This window comes from Candoia aspera, chromosome 3, assembly GCF_035149785.1.
Source record: "Candoia aspera isolate rCanAsp1 chromosome 3, rCanAsp1.hap2, whole genome shotgun sequence".
Taxonomy (NCBI): domain Eukaryota; kingdom Metazoa; phylum Chordata; class Lepidosauria; order Squamata; family Boidae; genus Candoia; species Candoia aspera.
The window spans coordinates 136,231,454-136,243,990 of NC_086155.1; the positions used below are offsets into that span (position 1 = coordinate 136,231,454).

General features: G+C 39.5%; 1 long non-coding RNA gene across 1 annotated transcript; it reads left to right on the forward strand.

The window, feature by feature from the left end:
• Positions 1 to 3,017: 3,017 nt before the first annotated feature.
• On the forward strand, positions 3,018 to 9,536 carry LOC134494956 (uncharacterized). The gene is made up of 3 exons (XR_010067734.1): positions 3,018 to 3,221; positions 3,387 to 3,638; positions 9,184 to 9,536. It is a non-coding gene; the product is annotated as an uncharacterized LOC134494956 (long non-coding RNA).
• The last annotated feature ends 3,001 nt before the right edge of the window (positions 9,537 to 12,537 follow it).

The following is a 12,537-nucleotide window of genomic DNA, read 5'->3' on the forward strand; positions in this document are numbered from 1 at the left end:
ACCCTGATGCTAGGAAAGACTGAAGGCAAAAGGAGAAGGGGACGGCAGAGGATGAGATGGTTAAATAGCATCATCGATGCAATGAACGTGAATTTGAGTGAACTCCAGGAGACAGTGGAGGACAGGAAGGCCTGGTGTGCTATGGTCCATGGGGTCATGAAGAGTCAGACATGACTTAATGATTGAACAACAACTCTCTCTTCTCCCCCTCCCATCCCCATTTAATAGAACTGTGCACTAGAAATAAGCAAGTCCAGAAGAATGATTCATGCAGAGGGAAGCAGGGGAAGTCTTCTTTAATGTCAGGCAAGATTTTATACCTCTGCAGCAATTGTTGGCTTCATGAGAAGGGACAGAATAAGTCTCAAAGAGGTTAATTGGAGGAAGACAAAACAGGAGCAACAAGTCTGTTCTGCAGCAGAATAGCCAGCAACCCCTCTTCTATGGGAGGATACTTTGGGATCTCCATTACTGATACATTTAATTAGCTGTTAATAATGTTAACAAGTAAACGTTTAACTGATGTCTTGAGACAGGCTAGCAATTCCTGGTACACAGCTGCAAATGATCTCATGGGACAGAAGGCCTCCACCTTCAGTCTTGGTGATACTGGCATCTTTTGCCTTGCCTTAGATCAGTTCAGCATGTCTGGAAGGCACCAGGCTGGGGAAAACTGCATAGCAACTACACATCCACGCAACAGAGGAGCATCCTCCAATCTGGGGTTCCATCAGATGCATTACACTCCCACAAACTATATTCCCATAAAGTCCAATGCAGTTGTCTGGAGGAGGCTAATTTAGTTCTTTTCCCCAATTGTGCTGAAAGTGGTTAGACGTAAAAAACCAATGACGAGAACAGTTCATTAAAAAGCATAACCACATAACAATAGCTGTATGTTCCAATAGCAACACTTCCCCTGAGATTTGAATGGCTCTGACCCTCTTAGGCTTTAGAAAGGCCTTTAAAAACCTGGCTCTTCTCCCAAGGCATTGGGGCTGGGATGTTAGGTGAGCCCAACTTGTGTAATTGGAATGAGAAATGTTGTTTTCAGTGGGCTCCAACATATTGTAGATTGTTTTACTGGTTTCTCTATTGCAGTGTTTCTCAACCTTGGCAACTTGAAGCTGTGTGGACTTCAACTCCCAGAATTCCCCAGCTAGTTTAAACAATATAAATTGTTTAAACAAAGAAACATATAAACATAACAATTTGGCAAAAAATGGAATTGTATTATCAACAGCTCATCTCTTCTGAGGGAGCTGCAAGATGATGTAGGATAGATCCAATGAGGTGTCTAGTTCTTAACAAACCTGACACATTTTACATACCTGAGTTGGTTCTGTATTTTATGGATAGAAAAATAGCTGAGATGGGAGTCTGAACTGGTTGAGTTTTCTAACTAACTTTTGTTGTCTTTGTTCTACCCACAAAGCATTGCCACTTTCATTGTTATTGAGGGGGCTATCTGGAGGTCAGTAGGCTACAAGGCTTGTTTGGATTTCCTAAAATTGTGCCTCCCTTTAAGCCTTGTTAAAAATACTGTTTTTAAAGTGTCCTGTGAACTTTCTGAGACTCAAAGTTGATGCTATTTCTGTCCCTCACCCCTGCCCCCAGGACTTCCAGTGTTTTCAAGACTGTATGTCTGTCACACTTGAAATATTCCTTACATGCATGAACCCACAGAGAACCTCAGGTTTTTCTAAGCATTTCAGCCTGGGACTTGAGCGTGAGAAGTAGTAGCAATCAAACGCTAGGATCTGTTTGCCAAAATATCCATCTTTTATCCTGACTCTTTATGGTATAACTGGACAAGCTAGTTGGGGCACTAAATGTGTCCATCCAACAGAGTCTATTGGTTTGTAAGCCCAAGAGTCCACTATCCAAACTGAAATTAATTCCTAATTAGAGGAAATTAAGAGCATGATCTGCATGCTGGCTGGGGAATTCTGGGAGTTGAAGTCCACACATCTTAAAGTTGCCAAGTTTGAAAAATGCTGTTCTAAAACAAAATGGATTTCAGCCTGATGGATAAATGAAGGTGGAGAATTTATTGGCTTAGGTCTACAGGCAACTCTTACCTCATTACAAAAGTCCCCTGCAAACATTCAGATTTCTAATCAGAGTTTTATCCCTTAATCATATATAGAAAACATGTAGGAAGAAGCAAAGAAGAGAGACAAAGAAGTGGCAGCAGAAGAAAAAGGAAATTCCACTTTTTTGCTCTGGCCATACAACTCACACCTGGTTTCAGCCTCCCCCATTGCTAGCATACTGTCCTAAAAATATTATCCTTGAAGGTTTGGGGCTCTCAGTTGTTAAAAAAATAATCACCCTGATTTACAGGGATGAATGGGGGTCAAAATGGTGTCCATGATCATGTGATCAGAGCTCCCTTTTTATGTTCGTTGTGCATGTGACACATGTAAAAGAGAGCATGGCTTTGATCACATAGTTGCAGCCACCATCTCAACTTTTTCTCTCTCTCCTGGAGATGCCCCTAATGATGTAGCATCTCTATTCTAGTCCTGAAGATGTATAGGTGGGTGGATTGCCTTGTCCTAACTGCTATTACTAATGTGCACATTGATCATTGTGGAAAGATTTATAAGAATGGTGGAGCCATATGAGAAAACATGCTCCCAAAGGTATGCTGTTCCTCAGGGCTGGTTAGGGCATTTGGGTTAAAGAGCAACCAACACCCTGAGCTATGCCTGGAAAGTTAGAGTGCGATGCAAATGAAGAATGAACAGGCAGGTTCAGATGTGGCAAAATCTGTGGCTTAGAACATGAACACATTACATCCTTCCTGAAGACACTTGTGGAAGAAAATCTGGATGGAGTTGGAAACTCTGCTCAATATTTGCTCCAAAAAGTATTGGCCCAGATTGAGCTTTGGTATTTGTTCATGGGATATTTGTGGTCTGAATGCCCTTGGAGGTGCAGTTTTGAGCTCTTGGTCAGTTTTATTGATTTCTCTCCACTGTCTGTACTGTATGACCACATTGTAGAAAATATTTTAAAAGCTTTTCTGACAAGGAACAAAATGTTTGACTTTTCTATTACTCATTATTTCTTATTGTTTATTCATCGATTCAAGTTTCAAAAGACAGAGTTGTGTTAGTCTTTTGCAATGAGACCCAAGGAAGGGAGGGAGAAGAGTCTTGTGGGATCTTAGGAAGAATCATTTGTATTTTGAGGATCATCATCCATTTCATCAGGTATGGTGTGATGGACATCTGACAAAAAGCTTCCCAATCAACAAAGGTTGATGTGATAATAAAACTGATTCATCCTTAATGTGCTGCAGGATCCCTTTTCCCCTTTATTCAAGTGTAAGAAGTTATCTTACTTTCTTAAACACAGAAATGATATGTTATCTTTAGAATTACCTGCAGGCTGCAGTGTTGCATTGATTTTCTACACACCTGTGGAAAACAGTTTTGTTTGTGCTTGTCAGTGAGCTGAGCCAATGCCTGTTGAGTTTTAACAGATGGAATAAGGAAATGCCAGAAGCGGCACCACGTACTACAACATGCCAGGGGGACTCTATCAAGATCAGAATGTCCATGGAATGATGATTTACAGTGCAATCAATCACACAGCTATTGTGTATTGATCCCTGGGCTCATTCTTAGGTAGACATAATCTTATTGTCTTAAAATTCCATTCTTTGCTCAAAATTGGGCAGGGGAAGGAGAAGCACAACTTTTTTGCCCACTACTACTATAATGAAGTTTATATAATTGTTTTAGTAATCATCAAGAGTATTTCTCTGAAGATGTACTGAGACAAATAATTCTACCTATTATAAGCATACAGCAGTCTGTAAATCAGCAGAGGAAAACGTGAGGTCCCCCATATGATGCTGAACTCAAATTCCCATCAGCCCCAGGGAGCAACCGTCATGGTTGATGAAATTTGTGGTTTGGCACCATTTTGAAAGCTGTGAGTTTTGTACCTCTCCCTATACATACATACATAAGTAGTCCACACATTTTAAAATCTTGCTAGTCATCTTGCATTTTGGATGGAATCAAATTAAGACTTTGTTATCTATTTTTCTTGGTGACTTGTAGGAGGTTCCCCCTTGCAATCAGTTCAGATTAATTGGGGAGAGGGGTGGGTTTGAGCAGAGCTTGGAGGATAAAATGTGCTCATGCTGTGTTGGATTTGATCCTTGCATCTGCTTTTTGAAATGTACATTTTTGTGGGTGTGTAAAGGGCCTGACATCTTTTGATCAAATGATCCCATTAAATGAAATTACTCAGCAGAGGCCTTGGTTTTATAGAAATCCTAAGCATCTGCATTTCTTGCTAAAATCTGGAGTTTTACAAATTGTTCCAGCTGACCCAAATTTCCAGACTGAAAGTCTTTTTGGTCTGTTTATAACTTGGGAGGAACTCTGCATCAAAACAGTAATAAAGAAGATCCTGGGTTGCCACTTATGCTTATAAGTGGCTCATCAGCTGGCAATTTTAGTTAATCAGTCTCTTTGGGGAACATGTACTGAACATCACCACCATGAGATACTGTATACTAGGCAAACACAACGTATCTCATCCTTGCAGCAGGCTGTGGACTTGAGTTGTTTTTCAGTGGAGAGCACATGCACTTGATACTATCGTGCCATTGATTTAATGAGAACTTCACATTGCTGTTATGGAAGTCGACTTGCCAGCTGATGATCCATAATGAAAGTGGTTTCTGCACTCTTCTGTGACAGTATATAGGGGACATTAAAAAAAATATCTGAAACACCAAAGAATCACTTTGAACCTTGCAAGATGGTATCATAGGAGTAGGGACTGGTTTACAGTCTTGCATGTTAAAATCCTCCAGGAGCTTTTGAATTTTACTATATTGCCTGAACAGAAAGCTACCATCCTTTTCTCTGTTTATTTCCAAACCTAGGTAATTTGTTACTGTTCCAAGGCTTTTTAAGGTGAAATGGCTTTTCATGCAGGCTTCAAAATCAAGCCTTTGTTTTTCTGTTGATGTGAACAGCAGTAAATCATCAACATAAATGCACAGATACATACAGCCTTGTTTGTCTTTCTTCACATATACACATGGATCTGCTTTTCCTTTTTTAAAACCAAAATTCTGCAGTTTTTCATCTAATTTTTGGTTCTAGGATCTAGCAGCCTGTTTTAATCCATAGATTGATTTCTGCAATTCACAGACCAGATTCTCCCCTTTTTCATAGCCAGGGGGTTGCTGCATGTATAATTTGTGGTCTAAATCACCATAGAGAAATGCAGTTTGAATGTCATACTGTAGTGGTGAACTGACATTCCTTTGAGTGAAGCAATTTTTAACAGTAATCTAATTGATTCACCTTTAGTAACTGGTGCAAAAGTCTTGTCAAAGTCTAAATCTTTCCTTTGAGTGAACCCTTTTGCAACCAACCTTGCTTTATAATTTTGGATTTTGCCATCAGCATCCCTTTTCAGTTTGAAAACCCACCTACAACCTAGACAGCCTTCACTGGGGGGTAGATTTACCAATTTCCATGTTGTGTTTTCTTTTAAGGATGCTAATTCCTGTTGCATGGCAGAATGCCAATTCTGTGCGATCTCAGGTGGTAAAGCATTCACTTGTTCTAAAGACTCAGGTTCTGTGAATATGTGAAAAGCCTTTACTGTTTCAGCCTGAAAACGTGATGGAGGAATGCCTTTATTACTCCTCTGAGATCTGTGAGGTAATACAGGGCTTAAATTTTGACTCCTATCACTTTCTTGAGAAACATCTGTCTTCAGTTTGCTTTTCTGGCTTAATGTCCTCATCAGGCAAAAGATCACCATCAGCAAGTCCTTGCTGTTCTGTTGTTAGATCAACTGGAAAGCTAGAGTTTAATCTTCCCCAGTTTTGTTCAGCAAAAGAAGCGCTTTTGCTAATTATCAATTTCTCTCCCATTATGAACCTGTAGCTCCTTTGGCTTTGTTTAGAGCCAACAAAGATGGCTTTCTTTGTTGTGGGGCCTCCTTTCCTTCTCTGTTGTTTTGGAATATGAACCCATGCAGTACTACCAAACACTCTTAAGATGGTTTACCTTTGGTTTCACACCATAAAACAAATGGAATGGAGTGTCCTGAATCACAGAATTATACAATCTGTTTTGTACATAACAGGCAGTGGATATTCCTTCTGCCCAATATTTAAACAATAAATTTTAATCTTTAAGCATGCATTCCATTGCATTTTGCACAGTTCTGCCCTCCTTTCAGCAACACCATTTTGCTGAAGGGTGTAAGGGTTAGAAAGAATTTGTTCTATCCCCTTTTCCGTGAACCTTTTAAATTTGTGAGAAAGGTACTCTCCTCCTCTATCACATTGGAGTGCAGATACAGGTCTTGGGAATTTTCCATTTGCCCATGTCACAAACCCTTTAAATTTCTCAAATGCCTCATCTTTATGTTTTAAGATGTAGATAAATGTGTACCTTGAGATATTATCAATGATGGTCATTGCATACCTTGCTTGTCCAAAACCTGGAGCAAAAGGACCAATAATGTCAGAGTGTACAATTTCTAGAGGTCTAGTTGTAACCCTGTCACTGTGCTTACTCACAAGAGCTTTTTGTGTTTTGCATTCCTTGCAAACTACACAGTGTCACAGGGTTTTATCTTTAGGTCAGCACACAGCTGTGGCATTTGTGCTATATACTTGAAATTAGCATGACCAAATCTCCTATGCATCAGGTGTACACATTGGTCATGGTATGGAGTGTTGCCAACTGCAGCATTGCAGCTTGGCTTCCTTGCATTTTGCACAATGTACAAGGAGTCTTTTAACATACCAGTAGCACACAATTTCCCATTTTTACGTATCTCAGAACAATTTTTCTTAAATGTTATGGCATACCCAGCTGCAGCCAATTGTGCCACAGATAAAAGGTTTGACTGTAAATTTGGAACATACAACACACCTTTCAGAGTTTCTCCCAAGCAGGATAAATACAAGTCACCTTGTCCCATAATTTTGGTCACAGACCATCACCCAAAGATACACTTTGTCTTTCAGTTTTAGACAGTGACACAAAAGAGCTTTTACAATTACATAAATGACAATTGGCCACAGAATCTAATACCCATACATCAGAATTACCCTTCTCAGCAACCTGTGCAATTTGGGTTGTCTGAAGAGCCTTCTTCTGTGTTGCCCTTGTGTTGTTCTTCTCTGTCTTTCTACTCTTGGGTCTCAAGGCACAGTCTTTCTGCAAATGTCCAGCTGAACCACAAGTGAAGCATCGCTGGCTAGCTAGTGCTGTGGCCTCAGCTTCTTTTCCCTTGTTTTCTGGTACTGCAGCTTTCCAGAAGAGATGGGGGGGGATCTTTCCTCTCTTTTCTCCCATTCAGCGAGTAAGCACTGTGTAACATACGATGGGGTGAGGCCTGCTTCAGGCATAGCCTCCAGGATACAAATCAGTGTGTCCCACATTTCATTCAGTGAGGACAGGAGGATACAGGATTTTGTGAGAGGTGTAAATTCCATTCCTCTCTCCTGCAACTCAACAAACAGCTGCTGAATATAATGCAGGTGCTCAGGAAGGCTATCTCCTTCTGCAAGGTCGGCTTTGTACAGCTTTTTTGTCAGGGCAACTTTACTCCCTGCTTTTGCCTTATATAAGTCTCTCAAAGCATCCCAAAGTTGCTTTGCAGACTGCATGCCTCTCATGTACACTAGCTGATTGTCCTCAACTCCCAGAATAATGGTGGCTCTAGCCCGCTCATCCTGTCTAACCATTCAGCACTGGGATTTTGGGGGGTTTGCTCACCAATCGGCAGCCAAAGATTCTCTCTGCGAAGATACATCTCCATCTTCAGGGCCCAATTTAAGTAGTTGGTCTCTGATAGGCGCTCAAGAGGCATTGCTGAGGGCTTCTTCCTTCTTTTTGCAAGTCACCCCAGCTGGCTTCTTTGTCCTGCAGACTAGCAGTAGCTGGAAAATCTCCAGGCAGAGATCTCCAAATCTCCAAAGAAAATCTTCACAGGTCTTTGCTACCTGCCTTTAAAATGTGCATGAGGTGTGGAGCTGATCTCTCTGCTCTCTCTGGGGGTTTCCCTGGGCTGCTTACTGGGAACCTGTCAGAGTGTGCTGGAAAGCGTTTGGCCCGAGAGATCAGAAAAATCACACACACCAGGCATTTCTATAAAAATAAATGTATTTACAGAAAGCACAAAAACATTTACAAGCTTGTGCATTCACACACGCTCAGAGAGGACTGGATGGAAGGAAGGTAGAAAGAAAACTAACAAGCCCAGGCAAATACCTCTCCAGGGCAATTAAAAACTTTACCTAATATGGTCATCTTTTCACACCCAAAACTAAGGATACTTAAGCTTGACCTTCTGACTCTGCCAGAGTGATTTGTTACCATAGTAACTTAATGACTTTACAGCCAAAAGCAGAAAAAAACCCCCAAATACCAATAGTTACTTGAAGATGAACCATAATGGAAAAAGGAGCCACCAAAAACATCATCCAAAGGATCTGGTTGGGGACAGATTATCCTGGGGAATATCTATGTGATTCCTAAGGGATGACACCAACCTCATGGTGAATAATCAGTCAAAAAGGGCAATAGCATGCTTAAAAGAGCAAGCACGATGGAGTAGTGTTAAGACCAGGAAGTAGATAAAACTAGGACCAGGAAGATCTGGGTTCAAGTGTTGTGTCAGCCATGAAAACTCACTGGCTGACTTTGGGCTGGTCACTTTCTTTAGCCCAGTCTACCTCACAGGGTTGTTTGTGTCAGGATAAAACATAAGCTGTTTTTAAGTTCCTAGAGAAACAGGGATATATAAATGTAACCCTAACTCTAATAAATGCATAAACAAAGGAGTTCTCAAAATAATTACAGATGGTACAATACTCTTTTCACACCACACTTAACCACATTAAACCTGTGGTTTCATCACTTAGACAAGATACAATTAAACATACTTGTATCTTCATATGTGGCAGTCATGTGATACAATTAATTCAATTTGGAAAAAAACATTATTTCAGTATTATTTCAGGCACTGTAAGTTGTATCCTGAGTCTAACTATTACTCTGAAGATTTTTTGAGGGATGAACTGTATATCAATGTGCCAAAGAGATAGTAATTCTTATGCTTCAAGCTCCAAATTTAATGATAATTTAATTTCATTCAAATTTAATTTCCTCACCACAGGAAAACAGATACTGACATTTCTGTGAGAAATTGGATGGAAAAATTGTGGCATATTTTATTATCAGAAAGTTTTACCTACTATGGAAGACATCCCAAGGAGAACTACAAGCTGACATGGTTATTGAGATGTGGTTCCCATTTTTCTTACAGCTGCAAAAGTAAAGACTATCATGCTCCAGCAATTTTGGAAGAATTTACTATAAAGATGATATAAAACAATACCAAGAATCAAGTGCCAGAACAGACAACTACAGAAGCAGAACATGTTTAGACTAGACTTTCCTGTTAATTTTTTTCTCTCTTTAGTATTTACATATACTTGTTGTTTATCATGTTTTGTTACAGGTTCATTTGTTAATGACTTTTTAAAAAAAGTAGTGCCTACATGCTCCTCCCAGTCAATGTATTTCTCAAAAGGGCCCCACTGTACCCTTTAGTTCCACCTATCACCAAGTCCTGATAGTATTTCTTATTGAAAATGAGTGAATTCTTAGTTGGCTGGCCAACAGCCATAACATTATTTTAAGGTGTTCCCCAAGGATGTTCGAAGATACACAAAGACCAAAAAATTAAAGTCTGAATATGACAGATGTATATTTCTAAGCATGTGTTTTATTACAAATATTCTTATCAGGCAGCTGAGATTACAACCTCAACCTGTTTTCAGCATGTACTGTTGAATATACAATGGATGGCAAGCCTAGAGTTGCTTCTGAATAATCCAGTGACTTGTAGCTTTGACAGCCCTAGTCACTCACTGAAGATTCCTGTTTCGCAAATACCTTTTCAAAGAATTATTTGCTAAAGGGGGGGGGGGAGGAAACCCCCAGATTGCTTTCAGTGCCTTTCAAGAAGATATTTTTCAAAAGTTGGGGGCTTCTTATAGAAATAATCTTTGGTTCAATATTAGCTACTCCCCAATACACTATGAATATAGATCTGGATAAATTCACACATACACACTTTCTTTCCATCTTGTATGTGCAATGCAGAAATCCAGCCTTGGATTTTAAGCAGGACTGTTGGGAAGAAATTTCAAGCTAAGTCTAACTTTTTCCTGGAAGAGAGGAGGAAAACCTCTCTCTCCTTTCCAAGAATTATTTTCAGTACATTTTGCTGAGAGGAAGAAGGAAGCCATGAGACTTTCCTCTTGTACAGCACTAGCCTCCCAGAACAGAGCTGTGTACTAGTTTAGTGATGACATTGACTTATCTATGACATAATGCAACTGACAGCAGTTTATACCTCAGTGTTCAGCTTGTTACTTTGTTTGTACAACAGGTTTAATTTGTTTAATGCATTAATCATTTTCTGGATTCACACAAGAGAAATTAGACAAATGGTCTTTGGGCAACTTGCTAAATCAAAAGGAAAAAATAACCAAGATTAAGTTAATCAAGTTTAGTAGATTATGCAAATGGACTGTTAAGTCTTTACCCAATCTGATTAAGCATGTTCTGCAGAGATTAGCCCACATAATGCAATGTATAATTCAATGGAGAGTTCTGTCCCCTATGAAATGGAAATCATGATTTAAATAAATACAAGAGGATTGCATCTTCCCTGGATGTTTTTATGGCTATAAATATAATCTAACACATTTGGATTTTTCTTCGGTAAGAAACATGTTTTATTTTTTGGACATAATGAACTAAACAGAATGTCTTTGGTGGTAAATCTGAATTTTCTCTGCAGTGTTTCTTTTACTTTTCTTACTTTGCCCATTTCTACTACATTTAATTTACTTCTATGTCTTTCCTGGCACACCCAACTCTCCATATAACAGAATGAGTAGCAATGGGCTCTTGAGCACTGCCATTTTTGCTTCTTCCTCTCAAAACATTCATTCTTCCTAATGGAGCACATATATTACCTTTGCATGAGCATTTGCACATCTTGATTTCTGCCAAAGTATACAAATCCATCTCCTTCCTCTAGCGTATTTTCCCCACTTATGTACAACTTGCTATCATTCATTCTGTTTTCCCTGTCAAATAGTATTACCTTGGTGATACATGAAATTTTCAATACTTTTTGTTTCATCACACCTTCTAACATTCAATGCAAATCATTCAGGTTCTCAGCTGCCAACATGGTATTATCTGTATATGAAAGTATGCATATGTTCACGTCCCCAGTCAATGTACTGCTAATGTCACCACAACTATTCCTTAGGCTTTTGCCCCCAGCTACATTAAACGACCAAGGGAACATCACTCATCCTTTTGTCTTACTTCCTCTTTCGTGTTGAGCTATTTGCAAATGATTCCATTTATTTTCAAGCATGCTTTACTTCCAATGTATAACTCTCACATCTCATTCAGAAACCTACACTCAGTTCCACATTTGTGCAAAACTGTTCCTAATGCAAGGCAATTCACTTTGTCATGCTCTTTGTCTAAATCAGTGTTTTTCAACCTTGGCAACTTTAAGACATGTGGACTTCAACTCCCAGAATTCCCCAGCCAGCATGCTGAATTATGGGAGTTGAAGTCCACACATCTTAAAGTTGCCAAGGTTGAGAAACACTGCTCTAAACTATTCCCCCCAAGTCTTTGCTGGATAGCATTACCTTCCCAACCCACTCTTCTATGAGATTGGGAAGCTTATTTCAAGATGGTAGCTGCAGGATAGCTATGATTTGGCTCATCTGTTCCAGCAGTCTTCAGGATATAGAGAGGAAGCTGTGACCATTTCAACACACTTGATTTCAAGTGCTATTTACCTCTCCCTGGGTTGGAAGGTCAAAAGGTATTATGGAAGAATACAGTAGCAAACAACTCCTGTATTGTTGCCAAGACAACTACATGGATTTGCTTTGCCAGTGAAGTTATGTGGAGTTGAGTGCTACTGGAAGGAGACTTTCCTTCCTTCCTCACTCTTTTTCTCCTGAGCTGCCTGCTGGACAATATTCCAGTTGATAATTAGGTACCCTGGATGCTCTGTCCTCTGACAATAGCAACAGTAGTAATTTTATTTATAATGAGTCTATAAGTACAGACATGGTAGGAAAAACAATGCTATCACATATTATTTTAAATTTAACTTAACTTATAGTACTCAATTTAAAATGGCTGTCTACTCTGGAAGACTCTGGGCAGCTTACAAAATCCATAAAAGAGTAAAATAGTTAAAACCCACAAAAACAGGCAGACCAGACTAAAAGAACCAGAACATCAAACAGTACAAAAAAACCCACAATACAACAGGGGTTTTGACCAATAAAGCACATGCACATTAACCACAGGCCTAGATGCTACAATCAATTGTAAAAATCTCAGTAGAAAATCAGGAGCCTCTAGATTAAAAGGTCCATAACATATAATAATATCAACACCTATGCATTCAGATTGG